At 44.1% G+C, this 25,483-nt stretch overlaps 1 long non-coding RNA gene across 1 annotated transcript; it reads right to left on the reverse strand.

Annotated features, from left to right (window-relative positions):
- Nucleotides 1–15,543: 15,543 nt before the first annotated feature.
- LOC123130567 (uncharacterized) lies at nucleotides 15,544–17,957 on the reverse strand. The gene is made up of 2 exons (XR_006463874.1): nucleotides 15,917–17,957; nucleotides 15,544–15,823 (listed from the first exon to the last, which is right to left on the reverse strand). It is a non-coding gene; the product is annotated as an uncharacterized lncRNA (long non-coding RNA).
- Nucleotides 17,958–25,483: the final 7,526 nt, after the last annotated feature.

Raw genomic sequence — 25,483 nt, forward strand, 5'->3', positions numbered from 1 at the left:
TTGGGACCCCCTACCCGAGATCCGCCGGTTTTGACACCGACACTGGCGCTTTAATTGAGAGTTCCACTGTGTCGTCACCATAAGGCTTGATGGCTCCTTCGATCATCAGCAATGATGCGGTCCAGGGTGAGGTTTTTCTCCCAGGACAAATCTTCGTATTCGGCGGCTTCGTACTGCGGGCCAACTCGCTTGGCCATCTGGAGCAGGTCAAGAGATACGCCCCTGGCCATCAGGTCAGGTTTGGAATCTTAAACTATACTGCCGACATCCGTGGGGACTTGATCTTCTATGGATTCGAGCCCATGCCAGGTGCGCCGCATAGTCTCGGCGAGCATGACTTAGCTCTGCCACCGGATGGTGTTCGGGAGATCACACATGTGGCTACTCCGGCCTTCGATCCGGAGCAGATCGTGCCGTCCGAGGACGGGTGGATAGACCCCGCCACGGAGGCCGCACACTCAGCGGCGATAGAGCCGAATACTAACTTCACCCCTTATGAGACATGTGTTGCCGGACTCTTGGATTCGTCCCCGGCCGCAGACTCCGAACCGCCCGCGTCCATGCCTATCGAATCTGATTGGGCACCGATCATGGAGTTTACCTCCGCGGATACCTTTCAGCACCCCCCCTTGGGCGACGTGCTAAATTCATTAAGGTCTCTCTCTCCTTCTCAGGAGACCCTTGGCCGAACTATGTCCGGCTCGAGTGGGAAGCGGACAACAAAGAAATTCATCCCCCACCCACCACCCACTTAATAGCCACTGTCGACGACTTAACCGACATGCTTGATTTCGGCTCCGAAGACATCGACGGTATAGACGATGATGTAGGAGAAGAAATGGAACCCCCGCCCACAGGGCGCTGGACTGCCACATATCATATGATATATATACATGGTGGACACCCCCAAAGAAAGCGATGGCAATAAGGCGACAGAGGATAATCCCCCCGGGAAGCAATCCAAGCACCGGCGTCAACGGCGCCGCTCTAAGCCCCGCCATAGCAAAAACGGCGATACCAGCACAAGAGACAATAACGCTGCGGATAGCACCGAAGACGAATACAATCCCCTCTAGCCAGTCCTCGAGCGGGAGGATGGGCAAGCCAGCCCTAAGGAACAGGCAGCACATGGAGAATCAGAGGATGACAATTACATGCCTCTCTCTGAGGGCGAGGTGAGCCTCGGTGACGACGAATTTATCGTGCCTGAGGATCCCGCCGAACAGGAGTGCTTCAAGCGCCGGCTTATAGCCATAGCAAAAAGCCTGAAGAAAAAGCAACAACAGCTTCAAGCTGACCAAGATCTGCTAGCAGCTAGATGGACTGAGGTCCTGGCGGCCGAGGAATACGAACTCGAGCGCCCAACCAAAAGTTACCCAAAACACAGGTTGCTACCCCAACTCGAGGAGGAAGCATTAAAACCTATGCTCCCAGCGTATGATGCGGCTGACCGACCACCTCGTGGCCGAGACAAAGCGGCATATCAGGCTGAAGTTCAGCACGCACCCCGTCGCCAGCCAAACAAAAATACCAAGGCGCGGGGCAACACGCAGGACCTGTGAGACATATTGGAAAACAAAGCAGGACATACAAGATCGATCTGCTGACCATGGGGGCGCGCCCCAACGCGTGCCAATGACCGCCACACCGGATATACGAAAAGCAAATCCGGCCGGGCCGAATACAGCAGACAAGACTCGTATGAATAGCGTCGTTATATAGCCCGGCACAGAGGCGCCGCACACCCCCTATGCTTCACTGATGAAGTAATGGGCCATGAATTCCCAAAAGGGTTTAAACCAGTGAATATCGAATCATATGACGGCACTATAGACCCCGCGGTATGGATAGAAGATTTCTTCCTCCACATTCACATGGCCCGCGGGGACGATCTACACGCCATCAAGTATCTCCCGCTAAAACTCAAGGGGCCCGCTCGGCGTTGGCTGAATAGCTTGCCGGCAAACTCCATTGGAAGTTGGGAGAATCTGGCACACGCATTCCTGGACAACTTCCAGGGCACTTATGTGTGACCACCGGACGCTGATGATTTAAGTCACATAACACAACAACCCGGAGAGTCAGCCAGGAAATTCTGGACTCGGTTCCTAATTAAAAAGACCAAATTATCGACTGTCCAGATGACGAAGCCCTAGCGGCCTTTAAACATTACATCCGTGATGAGTGGCTCGCCCGACATCTCGGACAAGAAAAGCCAAAATCCATGGCAGCCCTCACGACACTCATGACCCGCTTTTGCGCGGGCGAAGATAGCTAGTTGGCTCGTAGCAACAACACAACAAGCAACCCTGGCACATCAGAAGCCAGAGATAGCAACGGCAAACCCCGACGCAACAAACACAAGCGCCACAAAAAGGGTGAAAACACCGATGATACGGCAATCAATGCCAGATTTAGGGGATCTAAGTCCAGTCAGCGGATTGGGTCACTCAAAAATGATAATCCGGGTCCGTCCAGCCTGGACCGCATACTCAACCGCCCATGCCAAATTCATAGCATCCCAGGAACACCAGCCAATCATACTAACAGAGAATGCTGGGTCTTCAAACTAGCTGGCAGGTCAGGTGCCAAAAACAAAGATAAGGGGTCTCAAAGCGACGATGGCGACGAGGAGCCCAGCTCACTGAGAACAAGAGGGCAAAAGAAATTTCCCCCCCAAACCCAAACGGTGAACGTGGTAAATGGCACCTACACCCCCAACCCGGACCAAATGCACACCCTCAGGGATGTCGACTTAACGGAACCAGTCGTCCCACAATATAAACTGAGACCGATCAGCTTCAACTGCACGGATCATTCGGTTAACAGCACTCAGGGCAATCCAGCCGCACTAGTCCTCGACCCAATAATTGACGGGTTCCACCTCACATGAGTCCTTATGGATGGAGGTAGCAGTCTAAACCTGCTTTATCAGGACACAGTGCGCAAGATGGGCATCGATCATTCGGTGATAAAGCCCACTGCAACCACCTTCAGAGGTATTATACCAGGTGTAGAGGCCAACTGTACAGGCTCCATCGCCCTGGAGGTAGTCTTTGGATCACCAGACAATTACCGTGTCGAAGAGTTAATCTTCGATGTCGTCCCCTTTCGCAGTGACTATCAGGCACTGCTCGGACGATCCGCGTTCGCTCGATTCAACGCGGTGCCACATTATGCCTACCGTAAGCTTAAGAAGCCCGGTCCGCGCGGCGTCATCACGGTTAATGGCAAGGCCGAACTTTCCCTTGGCACCAAGGAGTATACCGCTGCTTTAACAACAAAAGCTACAAGTGGCACCTTCCAACCGAACCTCGAGTCAATGGCCCGATTCTCGGACACCGCCAAAGGACTTTGAACTACTTTGCGGGAGGATAGCCCGGCTCATCCAAAGCTCAATTAAACACTCCGGCGAAGGCCAAGATAGGCCACATACCTCGGCCCAACCGCTCTGCGGCACACAAGCATTTCTTACATTTTGTTTGCAGGTTCAAACTTTGCGCAGACCAGGACTGGCGATATGGAAGCACCTCGAACGCACAAGGGAATCCTTATATATTCCCCGCGACAACCATCCGACTATACTCTGGATCCGCACAGAGCTTCTTCCCCCTGGTCTAAGCAGGTTCCATAGTCATATTTCTTTTCCATCACATTACATGTACTTACACGCATCGGCGTACTACTCAAATACAACATGTGGATTTATATAACACTTATCTACTGTCATTTCTTGTTGAAATTCTTTTGTCATGTAGCATCCGCACATTGCGATATGCCTTAAATATGCTAGGGGCTTCGTTTTACCCATAATACGGCAATCAAGTCCGAACACCTTCGTGGAAGTTCGGCACCCCGAACTTATAGCATTATATGCATCAGCTCCGAATCATGTCTTGGGTCAATAGTTGGGTTTTCCCGGCTCCCATGTTTTGGTACCTTCGTTCCGCTATATCGGCTAAGGTAGCACTGGGAGAACTACTGCGATTGTGTCCCGGTTCTTCCGGACGAGCACCTCAATAGAGAAATCCGAAAAATGACTGTCATGATGCGGCGAGACCTGGTCAGCTGTTCAAGAGGTTGTAAGATCTTTAAAGATTTTTTTTCCGCATAATGCCATAACCAATGTAGCGTGCGACGGATCGGCTTTCCTCCGATTAGGTGCTTATATAGCCTCTCGTGCAGTCTTCCGAACACCAGGGGTTGCACCTACCTTACTTTTCTAAAGCTCCTACAGCTAAGTGAGAGTGATAAAGCCCTATAGTCCGATTGCCTGGTTCGTTGTGCTGAACACCTCCTTCGAAGGACCCAATGGGACAAAGAGTGATCAGGTTTATCCCGAACACCCCCATACTTCCTATGTGGGGGCAGAAGCTGACGACTGGCCAACTCTCAAGATTAATATATAAAACGGCTGCGCAGGAGGATAAACTTTTATAACAAGCAATAAACAATAGAAATGACCTTGTTCAACATTACAAAGGACAACATGATTGTATTCATAGAAATATAATGTCCTTGGTACATTGCTCCACCGCAAGGCAGGATCCTTTCAGGACACTCTCATAATATAATTCGGGCTTGTGGTGCTCCTTCCCCTACGGCGGCCCCTCGGTCATCAGCTTCTCGGCATCCATCTTCCCCCTGTGGACCTTTGCGTGGGCGAAGGCCATTCGCGCACCCTCTATACAGACCGACCGCTTGATGACGTCAAGTCAAGGGCAGGCACTCAAAAGCCGCTTCACGAGCCCGAAGTAGCTGCCTGGAATTGGCTCGGCGGGCCATAGCCGGATAATCAAATCCTTCATGGCTAGTTTGGCCGCCTTATGCAGTTCGATCAGCTGTTTTATTTGGTCGATAAAAGGCACCAGATAATTCGGTGCCAGGTACTGTGACCAGAAGAGCTTATCTGCAATGTTCCTCTCTCCGGCTCGGTAGAATTGGGCGGCATCAGATATGCTGCGGGGCAGTTCCGCAAATACCCTGGAAAAATCCGAACTCAAAATTAGAAACATGATTTTCTCAAAAATACTTGCTTTACATAGGAAAAAAGGGCCTTACCCGCCGCGATCATCCTTGCCTCTTCTATCTCATGCAGGGCGCCTTGGGTTTCCCCATGGGCATCGCGCACGGCCTGACGAGACTTGGCGAGTTTGGACTCTTTCTCCATTAAACTCTGCTCCAAGGACTCGCATTTCTTCACGGCCCCTTGAAGCTCCTGCTCAGCTTCAATAACCCTGGCCTCGTGCTTCTCACGAAGAGCCTGCTCTGCGGCTGCCTTTTCCTTGGCCTCGGTGACAACCTTCCACAGAGCCTCGACTTCAGTCATCGTCCCTGGCGCAAATAATAAACCATAGTTTATCATAGTGGAAATTTGTTTGCACTAAACGCGAATAAGGCTTGCGCATACCTTGTTTATCTTCCAACTGCCTTTTCAACTGGCCAAGTTCTTCTTTGGTCCGCTCCAGACTTTAATTCAGTCCGAAGACCTCGGCAGTATGAGAGGCAGTAGCCGCTGCAGACGCCTGCTTATAAAAGAAGAGAGATAGATGTCATCAAGTGAGTCTTCCTGCGAACATAAAATCGATCCTCTGTCCGGTCCTTTCTTGCACCGAACAGTGTATCAGGGGCTACTATCTATACTATGACACTCCTTGAAACCTCATAAAACTTACATCAAAGCCTTTTATAAGGCTGATACATGCCTCACTCGGTCCACTCTCAGCAGACTGAATATCCTTAATCACCGCACCCATCAGGGCACGATGCTCGTCGATGATGGAGGCGCTCTTCAGCGCCACCAAAAAAACATCCGGCACCTCTGGTTGGAAAGAGATTGCCGGTGGAACAGGAACGCCCCCTCCAGCCGAGGGAGGTCGCCTGCTTGATTCTGGGGCCGTATTGGTCTCCGAAACTGTGTCCGGTTGGGAGCCGAATTCAGGATCCGTGGGAATCTTCTCCCCCATGACTCCGGCCCTCGGGGGCGTCCCGCTCTCCATGGCATCCGAGCTCAGCAAGTCCTCTAATGAGGATTGTTCGGTGTTGGACCTCGCCGGACTGCAGAAAATACAGCTGAAGTTAAAATATTATGTTGTGATAAGTCTGGACACATAAACGGGTTCGGATCTTATACTCACGAGTTTACCAGGGGCTGGGCCCTGGGATCCCTCGCCGAGCTGCCGTCGGCGGCGGCAGTGGATTCTTCCAAAAGAGGAGCTTTTCCCCTTTTAGGCGACTCGGCCTCCAAGTGTATGGAGGCCGCCCTCTTCTGTCTTCCCCCTGCTAGGGATTCGTCTTCCTCCTCCTCGTCCTCTTCGGAGGCAGAACGGACGTTGGAGCCTTCGGATATTGTGTCCGAAGTGCCGCGGCGACGAAGGCCGCCATCGGTCTTTTTGGCCTCCTTCTCGGTCTTCTTCTTACGCGCCTGGTACGGCGCCTGGACCAGCATCTTCGTCAGAAGCGGACCGGCCGGTTCTTCGGGCAACGGGGCCGGACAGTGGATTCGCCCCGCCTTCTTCGTCCAACCCTAGGGGAGTTGAGGAAAACACATTAAGCATTTCCCTTGGGTTATGGGGATAAAACGCATAAAAACTTACCAAGCTTGCAGGGCGGGATAGTTGATACCCGCGATCCTCGGCCGAGTACGGCCATGATTTTACGGACTTGAAAAGCACCTTCCAGATGTCTTCGTCCGAAGAGCCGTAGAGCTTGCGCAGGGTCTGGTGCTTGGCCGAATCGAATTCCCATAGATTGCAAGTCCGGTGCTGACAAGGCAGGATCCGGCGAACTAACATCACCTGGACTACATCGACAAGTCCGATGTTCTTCTCTTCCATATCTTTAACTCGCGTCTGGAGCATAGACAGTTCGTCGGACGAAGACCAGTTCAGGCCCGTCTTGGGCTAGGACGTAAGCCGCAGAGGGGCTTCGGGTCGGAACTCTGGAGCTGCGGCCCATTCCGTGCCGCGCGGCTCAGTGATGTAAAACCACTGCTGTTGCCACTCTTTGACAGAGTCATTAAAAGCACCTGTTGGCCATGTGACATTGGGCATCTTGCTCACCATAGCACCTCCGCACTCGGCGTGCTCGCCGCTCACCACCTTGGGCTTCACATTGAAGATCTTCAGCCACAAGTCGAAGTGTGGCGAGATGCGGAGAAAAGCCTCGCACAAGACGATGAATGTCGAGAGGTTGAGGAAGGAATTGGGGGAAAGATCATGAAAATCGATCCCGTAGTAATACATGATGCCGCGAACAAACGGGTGGAGGGGAAACCCTAGCCCGCAGACAAAATGAGGGAGGAATACAACCCTCTCTTGGGGTTCCAGAGTGGGAACGATCTGTCCCGTCGTCGGGAGACGAGGGCCAATTTTTTTGGCCAAATACCCGGCCTCCCGAAGCTTTTTGATATGCTTCTCTTGGACGGTAGAGGCCATCCACTTGCCTCCTACTCCGGGTCCGGACATTTTTGGTAGGCCTTTGTGGGCGGAGAAGACGAACGCTCGGGCGCTGGGGCTCGGGCGAGGGGGGATGGATCGGGAAGGAGAAAGCGTGGGTGCGAAAGGGAGTCCTTATCCCCTCATAAAGGCAGCATGGATTATGCGCCTCCCCACTTGCCTGGTAAACTTGCTTATTCCCCAAGCACCGTGACTAATGGCACGGTTAGGTTACCCACACCCGTATTGATGAGAATCTCGTGATATGGGGACACGATCTCTGCTTCGACAAGACATGCCAAGAAAACCGCCTCGCAACACGTGCAATGGCAGGCAGGGAAAAACGGTTCGTAATGACTGGGCCACGGCAGGACGTCACGTTATGAAAAGTTGTCAGCGGATTGGATTTGTGGAATATTTTACTCTCTGCGGTGGTATGTGGAATTTGTTTTGCAGAGCCGGACACGATCGTTGTGTTCGGAATCATTTAGGGAGTATTCGGAGAAGGAACCCGCCTTACAATGCCGAAGACAATCTCAGCGCCGAACTCATCATCATTGAAGCCTAGTTCAGGGGCTACTGAGGGAGTCCTGGATTAGGGGGTCCTCGGACAGCCGGACTATAACTTTGGCAGGACTGTTGGATTATGAAGATACAAGATTGAAGACTTCGTCTTGTGTCCGGGTGGGACTCTCCTTTGCATGGAAGGCAAGCTTGGCAATTCAGATATGTAGATCTCCTCCCTTGTAACCAACTCTATGTAACCCTAGCCCCCTCCGTGTCTATATAAACTGGAGGGTTTAGTCCATAGAACAACAATCAGAATCATAGGCTAGCTTCTAGGTTTTAGCCTCTACGATCTCGTGGTAGATCAACTCTTGCAATACTCATATCATCAAGATCAATCAAGCAGGAAGTAGGGTATTACCTCCATCGAGAGGGCCCGAACCTGGGTAAACATCATGTCCCCTGCCTCCTGTTACCATCCGCCTTAGACGCACAGTTCGGGACCCCCTACCCGATATCCGCCGGTTTTGACACCAACAACTATCGCTACCGCTTAGTGATAAAGTGAAGCAATTACATGGCGATTGCATTTCATACAATAAAGCGACAACCATATGGCTCCTGCCAGTTGCCGATAACTGTGTTAAAAAACATGATCATCTCATACAATAAAATTTAGCATCATGTCTTGACCATATCACATCACAACATGCCCTGCAAAAAAAAGTTAGGCGTCCTCTACTTTGTTGTCGCAAGTTTTACGTGGCTGCTACGGGCTGAGAAAGAACTGTTCTTACCTACGCATCAAAAACCGCAACGCGGTATAGTGATTGATTTTTGATCTTCAGAAAGAACTGTGTTCATTGAGTCCGATTCAACTAAAGCTGGAGAAACAGACACCCACTAGCCACCTGTGTGTGAAGCACGTCGGTAGAACCAGTCTCGCGTAAGCGTACGCGTAATGTCGGTCTGGGCCGCTTCATCCAACAATACCGCCGAATCAAGAATCAACTAGTGACGGCAAGCAATATGTATATACCCACGCCCACAACTCCTTTGTGTTCTACTCATGCATATAACATCTAGGCATAAACCTGGCTCAGATGCCACTGTTGGGGAACGCAGTAATTTCAAAAAAAATCCTACGCACAAGCAAGATCATGGTGATGCATAGCAACAAGAGGGGAGAGTATCGTCTACGTACCCTCATAGAACGTAAGCGGAAGCATTATGACAACACAGTTAATGTAGTCGTACGTCTTCACGATCGACCGATCCAGCACCGAAGGTACGACACCTTTGCAATCTGCACATGTTCAGTTCAGTGACGTCCCGCGAACTCATGATCTAGTAGAGCTTCGAGAGAGAGTTTCGTCAGCACGACGGCGTGATGACGGTGATGATGTTGCTACTGGAACAGGACTTCGCCTAAGCACCGCTATGATATTATCGAGGTGGATTATGGTGGAGGGGGCACCGCACACGGCTAAAAGATCAATGATCAACTTGTGTGTCTATGGGGTGCCCCCTCCCCCATATATAAAGGAGTGGAGGAGGGAGGAGGCCGACCTCCTAGGCGTGCCCCAAGGGGGGTCCTACTCCCACCAGGAGTAGGATTCCACCCCTTCCATGAGTAGGAGTAGGAGGGAAGGAAGGAGAAGAGACGGGGAAGGAAAAGGGGGGGCGCCGCTCCCCCCTTCCTAGTCCAATTCGGATTAGAGGGGGAGGGGGCGCGCGGCCTGCCCTGGCCGCCCCTTCCTCTCTCCACCAAGGCCCATGAGACCCAATACAGTCCCCGGGGGTTCCAGTAACCCTCCGGTACTCCGGTATTCGTCCAAACTTACTCGGAACCGTTCCGATGTCCAAACATAGTCATCCAATATATCAATCTTTATGTCTCGACCATTTCGAGACTCCTTGTTATGTCCGTGATCAAATCCGGGACTCCGAACTATCTTCAGTACATCAAAACACATAAACTCGTAATACCGATCGTCACCGAATGTTAACGTGCGGACCCTACGGGTTTGAGAACTATGTAGACATGACCGAGACATGTCTCTGGTCAATAACCGATAGCGGAACCTGGATGCTCATATTGGCTCCTACATATTCTACGAAGATCTTTATCGGTCAAACCGCATAACTGTATACGTTGTTCCCTTTGTCATTGGTATGTTACTTGCCCGAGATTCGATCGTCGGTATATCAATACCTAGTTCAATCTCGTTACCGGCAAGTCTCTTTACTCGTTTCGTAATACTACATCCCATAACTAACTCATTAGCTACATTGCTTGCAAGGCTTATCGTGATGTACATTACCGAGAGGGCCTAGTGATACCTCTCCGACAATCGGAGTGACAGATCCTAATCTTGATACATGCCAACTCAACAAACACCATCGAAGACACCTGTAGAGCACCTCTATAATCACCCAGTTACGTTGTGACGTTTGGTAGCACACAAAGTGTTCCTGCGGGATTGGGAGTTGCATGATCTCATAGTCATGGGAACATGTATAGTTATGGAGAAAGCAATAGCAACAAACTAAACGATCATCGTGCTAAGCTTACGGATGGGTCAAGTCAATCACATCATTATCTAATGATGTGATCCCGTTAATCAAATGACAACTCATGTCTATGGTTAGGAAACATAACCATCATTGATTCAACGAGCTAGTCAAGTAGAGGCAAACTAGTGACACTCTATTTGTTTATGTATTCACACATGTACTAAGTTTCCAGTTAATACAATTCTAGCATGAATAATAAACATTTATCATGATATAAGGAAATATATATAACAATTTTATTATCGCTTCTAGGGCATATTTCCTTCAGATTCAACAACATCATGCTGTATAACTCTAGCAATTTGTTCATCAAGAAATTCACCAAGTGACACATCATCATTATCAAGCAAGGTACTAGCATCATCATAAGCATCATTCATAGTAGAAGTAGCATCATCAATAACTTGCGACATACCAGAATTAATAGCATGTGGTGGTGTTGCAAGTTTATTTGTAACAGAAGGTGAATCTCAAACCGAACTGGATGGCAGTTCCTTACCTCCCCTCGTCCTTGAGGGAAATATCTTAGTCTTTGGATCCTTCATATTCTTCATAGTGATAATATGATAATAATCCCAAGTGACTCAACAAATATAGCTATGCTCCCCAGAAACGGCGCCAGAAAAAGGTCTTGATAACCTACAAGTATAGGGGATCGCAACAATTTTCGAGGGTAGAGTATTCAACCCAAATTTATAGATTCGACACAAGGGAAGCCAAAGAATATTTGATGGTATTAGCAGCTGAGTTGTCAATTCAACCACACGTGGAGATTAATTATCTGCAGCAAAGTGATCAGTAGCACAGTAGTTTGATAGTTTTGATAGTAGTAGTAGAAGCAACAGTAATAGTAATAGTGATAGCAGTAATTTGTAGCAACTGTAACAGTGATGATAGCAGCGGTAACTTAGCAGTAACAATAATGAAAAGTTTGTAGGCGTTGGATCGGTGACTTGTTGGATGATATTCATCATGAGACAGTTATAACCTAGGGTGATGCGACACTAGCTCCAGTTCATCGATATAATGTAGGCATGTATTCCGTAAATAGTCATACGTGCTTTATTAAAAGAACTTGCATGACCTCTTTTGTCCTACCCTCCCGTGGCAGCGGGGTCCATATTGGAAACTAAGGGATATTAAGGCCTCCTTTGAATAGATAATTGGAACAAAGAATTAACACATATTGAATACATGAACTCCTCAAACTATGATCATCACCGAGAGTGGGCCCGGTTGTTGTCACTCCAGGGTTGTCGGATCATAACCGTAGTAGGTGACTATAACTTGCAAGATCGGATCTGGAAAATGGATATAATGATGAATTCATAAACGGTTCAGATCTGAAATCATGGCACCCGGGCCCAAAGTGACAAGCATTAAGCATAGCAAAGTCATAGCAACACATCAATCTAAGAACATAGTGGATACTAGGGCTCAAGCCCTAACAAAACTAACTCGATTACATGATGAATCTCATCCAACTCCTCACCGACCAGCGAGCCTATGAAAGAATTACTCACTCCCAGTGGGGAGCATCATGGAATTGGCGATGGAGAAGGGTTGGTGATGACGAAGAATGAAGATCCCCCTCTTCGGAACCCCAAACAGACTTCAGATCTGCCCTCCCGAGGAAGAACAACGCTTGGAGGAGGCTACGTCTCGTGGATCGCTGATAAGTCTCCAATGTATCTATAATTTTTGATTGTTCCTTGCTATTATATTATCTGTTTTGGATGTTTAATGGGCTTTAATATGCACTTTTATATTATTTTTGGGACTAACCTATTAACCAGAGGCCCAGTGCCAGTTGCTGTTTTTTGCCTATTTCAGTGTTTCGCAGAAAAGGAATATCAAATGGAATGAAACCTACGCGAGGATCTTTTTTGGAACAAATGCAATCCAGGAGACTTGGAGTGGAGGTGAAGGAAGAAACGAGGCGGCCACGAGGTAGGGCGGTGCGCCCCCACCCTCGTGGGCCCCTCATAGCTCCACCGACCTACTTCCTTCACCTATATATACTCTTATACCCTGAAAACATCCAGGGGAGCCACAAAACCACGTTTCCACGGCCGCAACCTTCTGTACCCGTGAGATCCCATCTGGGGACCTTTTCCGGCGATCTACTGGAGGGGGATTCGAACACGGAGGGCTTCTACATCAACACCATAGCCTCTCTTATGATGTGTGAGTAGTTTACCGCAGACCTTCGGGTCCATAGTTATTAGCTAGATGGCTTCTTCTCTCTCTTTTGATCTCAATACAAAGTTCTCCTCGATGTTCTTGGAGATCTATTCGATGTAATTCTCTTTGCGGTGTGTTTGCCGGGATCCGATGAATTGTGGGTTTATGATTAAGATTATCTATGAACAATATTTGATTCTTCTCTGGATTCTTATATGCATGATTTGATATCTTTGCAAGTCTCTTCGAATTATCAGTTTGGTTTGGCCTACTAGACTGATCTTTCTTGCAATGGGAGAAGTGCTTAGCTTTGGGTTCAATCTTGTGGTGTCCTTTCCTAGTGACAGCAGGGGCAGCAAGGCACGTATTGTATTGTTGCCATCAAGGATAAAAAGATGGCGTTTATATCATATTGATCGAGTTTATCCCTCTACACCATGTCATCTTGCCTAATGCGTTACTCTATTCTTATGAACTTAATACTCTAGATGCATGCTGGATAGCGCTCGATGTGTGGAGTAATAGTAGTAGATGCAGAATCGTTTCGGTCTACTTGACACGGACGTGATGCATATGTGCATGATCATGCATAGATATCATCATAACTATGCGCTTTTCTATCAATTGCTCGGCAGTAATTTGTTCACCCACCGTAATATATGCTATCTCGAGAGAAGCCACTAATGAAACCTATGGTCCCCGGGTCTACTTTACACCATATAAGTTTCCGATCTACAATTCTAGTTTACTATTTATTTTGCAATCTTTACTTTTCAATCTATACAACAAAAATACCAAAAATAGTTATCTTATTATCTTTGTCATATCCCACTTTCATAAGTGACCGTGAATGGATTGACAACCCCTTTATCGTGTTGGCTGCAAGGTTCTTATTTGTTTTTGCAGGTACTAGGCGATTTGCGTGTAGTCTCCTACTGGATTAATACCTTGGTTCTCAAAAACTGACCGAAATATTACGCTACTTTGACGCATGCTCAAGAGGTAGCAAGAAGGATTTCTGACGTCGTTGCCGGGGAGATCTACACTCAGGCCCAGACATACCAAGTACCCATCACAAACTCTTATCCCTCGCATTAAATTATTTTCCATTTTCCTTGAATACAAAACAGAATGTTTATTTGAAGGTTTAGAGTTTGGCACATACAAGTTTACTTGGAACGGCAGGTAGATACCGCATATAGGAAGGTATAGTGGACTCATCTGGAATAACTTTGGGTTTAAGGGATTGGATGCACAAGCAGTATTCCCGCTTAGTACAAGTGAAGGCTAGCAAAAGACTGGGAAGCGACCAACTAGAGACCGACAACAGCCATGTACATGCATTAAAATTAATAAACATTGAATGCAAGCATGAGTAGGATATAATCCACCATGAACATAAATATCGTGAAGGCTATGTCGATTTGTTTCAACTACATGCGTGAACATGTGCCAAGTCAAGTCACTTAAATCATTCGAAGGAGGATACCACCCCATCATACCACATCATAACCATCTCAATAGCATGTTGGCACACAAGGTAAATCATTATAACTCATAGCTAATCAAGCATGGCACAAGCAACTACGATCTCTAATTGTCATTGCAAACATGTTTATTCATAAAAAGCTGAATCAAGAATGAGGGACTCATCATATTTACAAAAACAAAAGAGGTCGAGTTCATACCAGCTTTTGTCATCTCAGTCAGTCCATCATATATCATAATAATTGCCTTTCACTTGCACGACCGAATGGTGTGGATAATAATAAGAGTGTACGTGCATGGGACTAAGCTGGAATCTGCGAGCATTCAATAAACAGGAGAAGACAAGGCAATATGGGCTCTTTGGTTAATTCAACAATAATGCATATAAGAGTCAGTTCAACAATTTAATTATGGTCTTCTCCTACTGTGAAAGCACAAGTGCTCCCTGGGTGGTTTTGGTAATTAATGTCAACATATCTCTTGTTGGACTAACACTTTTACCTAGTATGTTTCAGATAAGTTCAACAATGGAGTGGCATGGACTAGAGGATGTGGAACCCCTTCAAGATGATAAGGACAAAGGATTGGCTCAAGCTTCAAGATCAAGACTCTACATTTTCTATTTTAGTGATCCAAGATCACATTGAGTCTATAGGAAAAGCCAATACTATCAAGAGGGGATGAGGTGTTGCTTAATGGCTTGCTTGCTGAAAGTGCTTAGTGATATGCTCCAAAACCCTCAACTACCTTCCCACATCCACATATGACCTAAACCAAAAGTCAAACTCGGCCTCACCGATTCTTTCTATCCAAAGCCACCGAGTTCAGTTAACATAGCCACTGCTAGAATCCCTAATCAGTTCGGTCTCACCGATGGGATCTCGGTCTCACCAAGATGGGCTTGGAAACTCTCTGTTACCTGTTGCAATATTTTCGGTCCCACCGAGATATGCACACTACTAGGAAAATGGTTTTTAACAATGGTATATGTGGTCGTTAAAGGTCGGATTGTGGTCGTTAAAGATCATTAACGACCACAATCTGCTGGTCGTAGTAGGCTCCGTCGTTAAAAGAATAACGACCCCACATCGTGGTCGTTATTCTTTTAACGACGAGATGGTGTGTCGTCGTCAAGCCCAAAGCAATAACAACCGCAATTGTATTATTAACTTCCACTTTTGTCGTCGCTAATAATGTTATCACGCTTGCCAAAGTATCAGTACCCTACCAACCTCTCTCTTCACACTTTGATATCCTTCTGAACCACATATATATGTACTCGGTTCATCTATCACTTTATGCAACATCCAACATTTCAATATTAACATCCACATTGATATAAAAACTAATCTGAATTAAAAGGGTCATAGCCACATTTATTAATAGAAATACCAATATTCTGACATACAATTCTGAAATTAAAATATCATTAAACAAAAGTTGAGTCAAAAGGACTCCTTATATATATGACCAATGTACTCGATCATATCTATCTAGAAAACATGACAACTAGAAAATATAATATTAATTAATCTTCAATCGAGGGGCACCACTCGTTGTTTGAATGGATATCTTCATCCGCCATTACAATGCCTCCTAATGCTTCTATATATTACGGTGCACCATCAGTCCTACAAAATGTTGAGTAGGTTATGAAACTCAGTCCATGTAAATAAATTGGCACAACGTATAGTAACATATAAAATCAATGTATGAGCACTTACTTTATCATGTTGTCTTTCATGGGAACTATGATTTAGAGATTTACCAGACACAAGACGCTTAATTTCTAACACTTCTTGCACCATATCATTGAACTTTCCTTCGAGTACTTGTTTCACTTTCTTAGAAGCTTGAAGTTTAGAAACCAATTCAACCTTACTTAATGCGGGTCCTCACAAATCTCTTGCTCTAATTCCTCCACCAAAGCCAGCTACGCAATCACGTCGCTTAGATGAGTCACATTTCTACACAACTTCACCATTCGAAAGATCGGGATCCAGTAGTAAGTTATTTGCATCAATTTCTACATGTCAGTAGGAATTGTACACTTGCTGCTCATTATAGAAGTTAATGCAATTAAATTAAGTCTTGCATGTTTGTCGGAGGTTGTAGAATCAGCAAAGGCTGTACCATTATTGTGTGTCTAGGAAAATGGTTTATCCATACTCGGTGGCTTGTTTCCTTTCCTCCCTGTTCCAACATAGGCAAGTGGCTATTATTAGTTCTAACAAAATGGCAAGACAAGTCACACCGATCTTATATAATAAACAAGATAAGTTAAAATTGTGTATCATGCCCCATATTATCCGTCTAAAGGGTTTACTGCCAGATCGATAAAAAAATTGTACATAACGATATGGTCTATATGCAAACATAGGCTATGTATATACACCAGAACAGAAATAAGGCTCTAAACACTAAATTTACCTATACATGAACCACTAAAGTAGGAACAAGATATGCGGACTTATGGGTTAGTGCTTGTTTAGAAACTGCAGCAACTCCATTCGCATCAGGACAAACACACACAGGATCGGAGCGACGTACCGCTAATGCATTAAGAAAACAAGTGGGCTTATTTAGTATATGGTTTTGTAAAGACTCGAACATCTACATAATTATGTTTCCTTAAATAAAAAGTCTACAACATGTAGTCACAGTCACAACAATAATAGTATAGATAGAACATACCAAGATAAATTGTACTTTTGTGTTGTATTCACATTAATATAGCATCTCTTCAAGAGATCACAAAAACACGGGCGCGAATTTTCTTTTGGCCAAGGACCCTTGGTGTGCCCTTTCTTTTATTTATTTCTTTTTATTTTTCTCCACATTACAAATCTCACGCAGCCCCGGACTCAACACACCTATACGAAGCATAGCATGACTGGATATGGACTAGTACTTACATGACCAACGCATCTACATGGACACAGCCACGAACCTGACAAAGTACAAATCCAAGTCGGATTACTACTACTTGATGACACACGACCACACTTGCCTAATTAAAGCATACTCCAATCTAAACTCAAATTCACTCACCTAATCTAATTACACGGCAATGTTGATCGCTTCCTAATTAAAACAAACTTAAACACAACTTAGTACTACTAGCTCCTAGGCATTTTTGGATTACTTCTGCTAGATCGCAACAAACCACTACAATTGCGGTATGAAATATTTACTTTTGAGAAGAGATCACAGGAAATTGGTAACATGGAGAATCAGTGTCTGTTCAAGCACAGACACTCCCGATGGTGAATCAGTGTTAACTCTATTCGAAATTGCAGAACTCAACAATTAGGGAACCTCTATTTCACCTCCTTCTCCTTGAATGCCTGGCCAACCTCTCTATTTCACCTTGCTAATTCTTATAAGCTACAGGAAAAGGGAGGTCGAAAGAGTGAAGTTGGGGGAAGGAAGAGAAGGGGATTGAGCACCTTCAGTGATGGCCGTGGTGGTAGCAGGCTAGGGGCGGAAGGGGAGTGGGAGATGATGTCGCTGGACAGGAAGCCTGACTCGTTAGTGTTGCTGTTGCCCGCCGCCGCGCTGGTCTTGCAGATATCGGTGGTCGCCGCCGCCTGAGCGTACGGTCGTCGGTCGACGGTGGGAAACGAGGACCTCGGCTGCTCCACTGCCGGCAGACGCAGCACGTGACCCTATATCCACGTCACTCTTACGTTGTTGCGCTTCTTCCAAGTCGATGCTCCATGGCTGGCTTCGATCCGTAGGATGGGTTGCGCCGCCATGGTTCATGTGTTGGTGAGGCTCAGTTTGTTTAGGAAACCTAGATCGATTAGAGGGATATTTATCCTTAATTAATCAAGGAGAACCATCAGCTAACGTAATTTAACGATGGGCCGCGCGGGCCAAAGTTGGACGTAGGACTCGCTATGGTTGCAGTAACGACCAAGTATTGTTTATGCCTCGTCGTTAATGCTGCAATTTCTAGTAGTGGCAATCGGCCCCACCGAGTTTGCTTGGCCAACTCTCTATTTCGCTTATTACCCAAATCGGTCCCACCGAGTTTGAGTAATCGGTCAAACCGAGTTTTGGTTTTACCCTAACCCTAGCACATCGGTTCCACCGAGTTGAACTAGTCAGTCCCACCGAAAACCCTAACGGTCACTAGGTTTACTAAATCGGCCCGACCGAGTTTTTCCCTTCGGTCTCACCGAGATTGGTAAATTGAGTGTAACGGTTAGATTCTGTGTGGAGGCTATATATACCCCTCCACCCACTCTTCATTCGTGGAGAAAGCCATCAAAACATACCTACACTTCCAATACACATTTTCTGAGAGAGAACCACCTACCCTTGTGTTGAGGTCATGATATTCCATTCCAACCATATGAATCTTGATCTCTAGCCTTCCCCAAGTTGCTTTCCACTCAAATCTTCTTTCCACCAAATCCAAATCCTGTGAGAGAGAGTTGAGTGTTGGGGAGAATATCATTTTAAGCACAAGAGCAAGGAGTTCATCATCAACACACCATTTGTTACTTCTTGGAGAATGGTGTCTCCTAGATTGGCTAGGTGTCACTTGGGAGCCTCCGACAAGATTGTGGAGTTGAACCAAGGAGTTTGTAAGGGCAAGGAGATCGTCTACTTCATGAAGATCTACCGCTAGTGAGGCAAGTCCTTTGTGGGCGACGACCATGATGGAATAGACAAGGTTGCTTCTTCGTGGACCCTTCGTGGGTGGAGCCCTCCGTGGACTCGCGCAACCGTTACCCTCCGTGGGTTGAAGTCTCCATCAACGTGGATGTACGATAGCACCACCTATCGGAACCACGACAAAAACATCTGTGTCTCCAATTGCGTTTGAATACTCCAAATCCTTCCTTTACATTCTTGCAAGTTGCATGCTTTACTTTCCGCTGCTCATATACTCATTGCATGCTTGCTTGATATGTATTGTGTTTGTTAAACTTGTTCTTAAACTCCACGTAAACTTAAGAATATTAAAAACTGCAACTTTTGGCACTTAGTGTCTAATCAACCCCCTCTAGACACCTCTTCTCGATCCTTTCAGTGACTTTACCAATAACAACAACAATGATTTTATTAACACTCCGATTGCTCCTCTTACCGATGCCGAATCTTGTGAAATTAATACTGCTTTGCTGAATCTTGTCATGAAAGATCAATTTGCTGGCCTTCCTAGTGAAGATGCCGCTACCCATCTAAATAGCTTTGTTGATTTATGTGATATGCAAAAGAAGAAAGATGTGGATAATGATATTGTTAAATTGAAGCTATTTCTGTTTTCGCTTAGAGATCATGCTAAAACTTGGTTCTCTTCTTTGCCTAAAAATAGTATTGATTCATGGAATAAGTGCAAAGATGTTGTTATCTCTAAGTATTTTCCTCCCGCTAAGATCATCTCTCTTAGAAACGATATTATGAATTTTAAAATACTTTATCCTGAGCATGTTGCAGAAGCTTGGGAGAGGATGAGATTAATGATACGTAATTTCCCTACACATGGTTTGAATTTATGGATGATTATACAAAAATTTTATGTTGGATTGAATTTTGCTTCTAGAAATCTTTTAGATTCAGCCGCGGGAGGCACTTTTTATGGAAATCTCTTTAGGAGAAGCTACTAAACTCCTAGATAATATTATGGTTAATTATTCTCAATGGCACACCGAAAGATGTACTAGTAAAAAAGTTCATGCGATAGAAGAGATTAATGTTTTGAGTGGAAAGATGGATGAACTGATGAAATTGTTTGCTAATAAGAGTGTTTCTTCTAATCGTAATGATATGCCTTTGTCCACTTTGATTGAGAATAATAATGAATCTATGGATGTGAATTTTGTTGGTAGGAACAATTTTGGTAACAACGTGTATAGAGGAAATTTTAATTCTAGGTCGTTCCCTAGTAATTCCTCTAATAATTATGGTAATTCCTACAACAACTCTCATGGAAATTTTAATAAGATGCCCTCTGATTTTGAGACTAGTGTTAAAGAATTTATGAATTCGCAAAAGAATTTCAATGCTTTGATTGAAGAAAAATTGCTTAAGATTGATGAGTTGGCTAGGAACGTGGATAGAATTTCTCTTGATGTTGATTCTTTGAAACTTAGATCTATTCCACCTAAGCATGATATCAACGAGTCTCTCAAAGCCATGAGAATTTCCATTGATGAGTGCAAATAAAGAACCGCTAGGATGTGTGCTAAAAAAGATTGCTTTGTGAAGGCGTGTTCTTCTAGTTTTCATGATAATAATGATGAAGATCTAAAAGTGATTGGTGTGTCTCCTATTAAATCCTTGTTTGCCAATATTAATCTTGTTAAATATGGGACTGGAGATGAGTCAACTTTAGTTAGAAGGCGTCCTAATGATTCAGAGTTTTTAGATCTTGATGCAAAAATTAATAAAAGTGGGATTGAAGAGGTCAATACTTTACATAGAAATGAACCCACTATTTTGGATTTCAAGGAATTTAATTATGATAATTTCTCTTTGATAGATTGTATTTCCTTGTTGCAATCCATTCTAAATTCTCCTCATCCTTATGATCAAAATAAAGCTTTTACCAAACACATCGTTGATGCTTTAATGCAATCCCATAAAGAAAAGCTTGAACTAGAAGTTTCTATCCCTAGAAAACTTTATGATGAGTGGGAACCTACTAGTAAAATTAAGATTAAATATCATGAATGCTATGCTTTATGTGATTTGGGTGCTAGTGTTTCCACAATTCCAAAACTTTGTGTGATGTGTTAGGTTTCCGTGAATTTGATGATTGTTCTTTAAATTTGCATCTTGCGGATTCTACCATTAAGAAACCTATGGGAAGGATTAATGATGTTCTTATTGTTGCAAATAGGAATTATATGCCCATAGATTTCATTATTCTTGATATATATTGCAATCCTACATGTCCTATTATTCTTGCTAGACCTTTCCTTAGAACGATTGGTGCGATTATTGACATGAAAGAAGGAAATATTATATTCCAATTCCCATTAAGGAAAGGCATGGAACACTTTCCTAGAAAGAAAATTAAATTACCTTATGAATCTATTATGAGAGGCACATATGGATTGCATACCAAAGATGACAATACTTAGATCTATCCTTGTTTTTATGTCTAGCTAGGGGTGTTAAACGATAGCGCTTGTTGGGAGGCAACCCAATTTTATTTTTGTTCCTTGCTTTTTGTTCCTGTTTATTAATAAATAAATCATCTATCCTCTGTTATGATTGTGTTTTTTATGTTTTAATTAGTGTTTGTGCCAAGTAAAGCCTTTAGGATCTTCTTGGGTGATTGTTATTTGATCTTGCTGGAGAAAACAGAAAGTATGCGCTCACGAGAATAATTTTCATTTTTTACTAGAGAGCGATAAAATACCAATTCCAACTGCAGTATATCATTATACAAATTATTTAGGATGTTCTAATTTCTCAGGATTTTTGGAGTTACAGAAGTATTCGAAACCTACAGATTGCTATCTGTTTTTGACAAATTCTATTTTTCGCATGTTGTTTACTTATTTTGATGAATCTATGGCTAGTATCGGGGTGTATGAACCATAGATAAGTTGGAATACAGTAGGTTTAACACCAATATAAATAAAGAATGAGTTGATTACAGTACCTTAAAGTGGTGGTTTGTTTTCTTATACTAACGGAGCTCATGAGATTTTCTGTTGAGTTTTATGTTGTGAAGTTTTAAGTTTTTGGGTAAAGATTTGATGTATTTTGGAATAAGGGTGGAAAGAGCCTAAGCTTGGGGATTCCCAAGCACCCCAAGGTAAAATTCAAGGACAACCAAAAGCCTAAGCTTGGGGATGCCCCGGAAGGCATACCCTCTTTCGTCTTCGTCCATCGGTAACTTTACTTGAGACTATATTTTTATTCACCACATGATATGTGTTTTTCTTGGAGCGTATTGTATGATTTGAGTCTTTTCTTTTTAGTTTACCACAATAAGACTTGCTATACACACCCTTTTGGAGAAACACACATGAATCGGAATTTCTTAGAGTACTCTATGTGCTTCACTTATATCTTTTGAGCTAGATAATTTTGCTCTAGTGCTTCACTTATATCTTTTTAGAGCACGATGGTGGTTTTATTTTATAGAAATTATTGATCTCTCATGCTTCACTTATATTATTTTGAGAGTCCTTTATAACAGCATGGTAATTTTCTTTGGTTATGAAATTAGTCCTAATATGATAGGCATCCAAGATGGGTGTAATAAAAACTTTCATATAAAGTGCATTGAATACTATGAGAAGTTTGATACTTGATGATTGTTTTGAGATATGAAGATGGTGATATTAGAGTCATGCTAGTTGAGTAGTTGTGAATTTGAGAGATACTTGTGTTAAAGTTTGAGATTCTCGTAGCATGCACGTATGGTGAACCGTTATGTGATGAAGTCGGAGCATGATTTATTTTTTTGATTGTCTTCCTTGTGAGTGGCGGTCGGGGACGAGCGATGGTCTTTTCCTACCAATCTACCCTCCCTAGGAGCATGCGCTCAATACTTCGTTTCGATAACTTATAGATTTTTGCAATAAGTATGTGAGCTCTTCATGACTAATGTTGAGTCCATGGATTATACGCACTCTCACCCTTCCACAATTGCTAGCCTCTCTAGTACCACGCAACTTTCGCCGGTACCATAAACCCACCATATACCTTCCTCAAAACAGCCACCATACCTACCTATTATGGCATTTCCATAGCCACTCTGAGATATATTGCCATGCAACTTTCCACCGTTCCATTATTTATGACACGCTTCATCATTGTCATATTTCTTTGCATGATCATGTACTTGACATCATATTTGTGGCAAAGCCACCATTCATAATTCTTTCATACATGTCACTCTTGATTCATCGCACATCTTGGTACACCACCGGAGGCATTCACATAGAGTCATATTTTGTTCTAAGTATCGAGTTGTAATTCTTGAGTTGTAAGTAAATAAAAGTGTGATGATCATCATTATGAGAGCATTGTCCCAGTGAGGAAAGGATGATGGAGACTATGATTCTGCCACAAGTAGGGATGAGACTCCGGATGAAAAAAAGTGGCCATAAAAAAGGAGAAAGGCCCAAAAAAGAGATAAAAAGAGAGAAGGGACAATGCTACTATCCTTTTTCCACACTTGTGCTTCAAAGAAGCACCATGATCTTCATGATAGAGAGTCTCCTATTTTGTCACTTTCATATACTAGTGGGAATTTTTCATTATATAACATGGCTTGTATATTCCAATGATGGGCTTCCTCAAAATGCCCTAGGTCTTCATGAGCAGGCAAGCTGGATGCACACCCACTTAGTTTCTTTTGTTGAGCTTTCATACACTTATAGCTCTAGTGCATCCGTTGCATGGCAATCCCTACTCACTCACATTGATATCTATTGATGGGCATCTCCACAGCCCGTTGATACGCCTAGTTGATGTGAGACTATCTTCTCCTTTTTGTCTTCTCCATAACCACCATTCTATTCCACCTATAGTGCTATGTCCATGGCTCACGCTCATGTATTACGTGAAGATTGAAAAAATTTGAGAACATCAAAAGTATGAAACAATTGCTTGGCTTGTCATCGGGGTTGTGCATGATTTAAATATTTTGTGTGATGAATATAGAGCATAGCCACACTATATGATTTTGTAGGGATAGCTTTCTTTGGCCATGTTATTTTGAGAAGACATAATTGCTAGGTCAGTATGCTTGAAGTATTATTATTTTTATGTCGATATTAAACTTTTGTCTTGAATCTTTCGGATCTGAATATTCATGCCACAATAAAGAAAATTACATTGAAATTATGTTAGGTAGCATTCCACATCAAAACTTCTCTTTTTATCATTTACCTACTCGAGGATGAGCAGGAATTAAGCTTGGGGATGATGATACGTCTCCAACGTATCTATAATTTTTATTGTTACATGCTATTATATTATCGGTTTTGGATGTTTAATGGTATTTAATATGCACTTTTATATTATTTTTGCGACTAACCTATTAACCGGAGGCCCAGTGCCAGTTGCTGTTTTTTGCCTATTTCAGTGCTTCGCAGAAAAGGAATATCAAATGGAATCCAAACTGAATGAAACCTTCGCGAGGATCTTTTTTGGAGCAAACACAATCCAAGAGACTTGGAGTGGAGGTCAAGGAAGCAAGGAGGCGGCCACGAGGTAGGGCGGCGCGCCCCCCACCCTCGTGGGCCCCTCATAGCTCCACCGACCTACTTCCTTCGCATATATATACTCTTATACCCTGAAAACATCCAGGGGAGCCACGAAACAACTTTTCCACCGCGGCAACCTTCTGTACCCATGAGATCCCATCTGGGGACCTTTTCCGGCGATCTGCCGGAGGGGTATTCGATCACGGAGGGCTTCTACATCAACACCATAGCCTCTCTAGTGATGTGTAAGTAGTTTACCACAAACCTTCGGGTCCATAGTTATTAGCTAGATGGCTTCTTCTCTCTCTTTGGATCTCAATACAAAGTTCTCCTCGATGTTCTTGGAGATCTATTCGATGTAATTCTTTTTGTGGTGTGTTTGTCGAGATCCGATGAATTGTGGGTTTATGATTAAGATTATCTATGAACAATATCTGATTCTTCTCTGAGTTCTTATATGCATGATTTGATATCTTTGCAAGTCTCTTCGAATTTTCAGTTTGGGTTGGCCTACTAGATTGATCTTTCTTGCAATGGGAGAAGTGCTTAGCTTTGGGTTCAATCTTGCGGTGTCCTTTCCCAGTGACAGCAGGGGCAGCAAGGCACATATTGCATTGTTGCCATCAAGTATAAAAAGATGGGGTTTATATCATATTGCTTGAGTTTATCCCTCTACACCATGTCATCTAGCCTAATGTGTTACTCTGTTCTTATGAACTTAATACTCTAGATGCATGCTGGATAGCGGTCGATGTGTGGAGTAATAGTAGTAGATGCTGAATCGTTTCAGTCTACTTGACGCGGACGTGATGCTATGTTCATGATCATGCCTAGATATCATCATAACTATGCGCTTTTCTATCAATTGCTCGGCAGTAATTTGTTCACCCACTGTAATATATGCTATCTCGAGAGAAGCCACTAGTGAAACCTATGACCCCCGGTTCTACTTTACATCATATAAGTTTCCGATCTACAATTCTAGTTTACTATTTATTTTGCAATCTTTACTTTTCAATCTATACAAAAAAATACCAAAAGTATTTATCTTATTATCTTTATCAAATCTCACTTTCGTAAGTGACCGTGAAGATATTGATAACC

Source organism: Triticum aestivum, chromosome 6A (assembly GCF_018294505.1).
Source record: "Triticum aestivum cultivar Chinese Spring chromosome 6A, IWGSC CS RefSeq v2.1, whole genome shotgun sequence".
Classification (NCBI taxonomy): Eukaryota; Viridiplantae; Streptophyta; class Magnoliopsida; order Poales; family Poaceae; genus Triticum; species Triticum aestivum.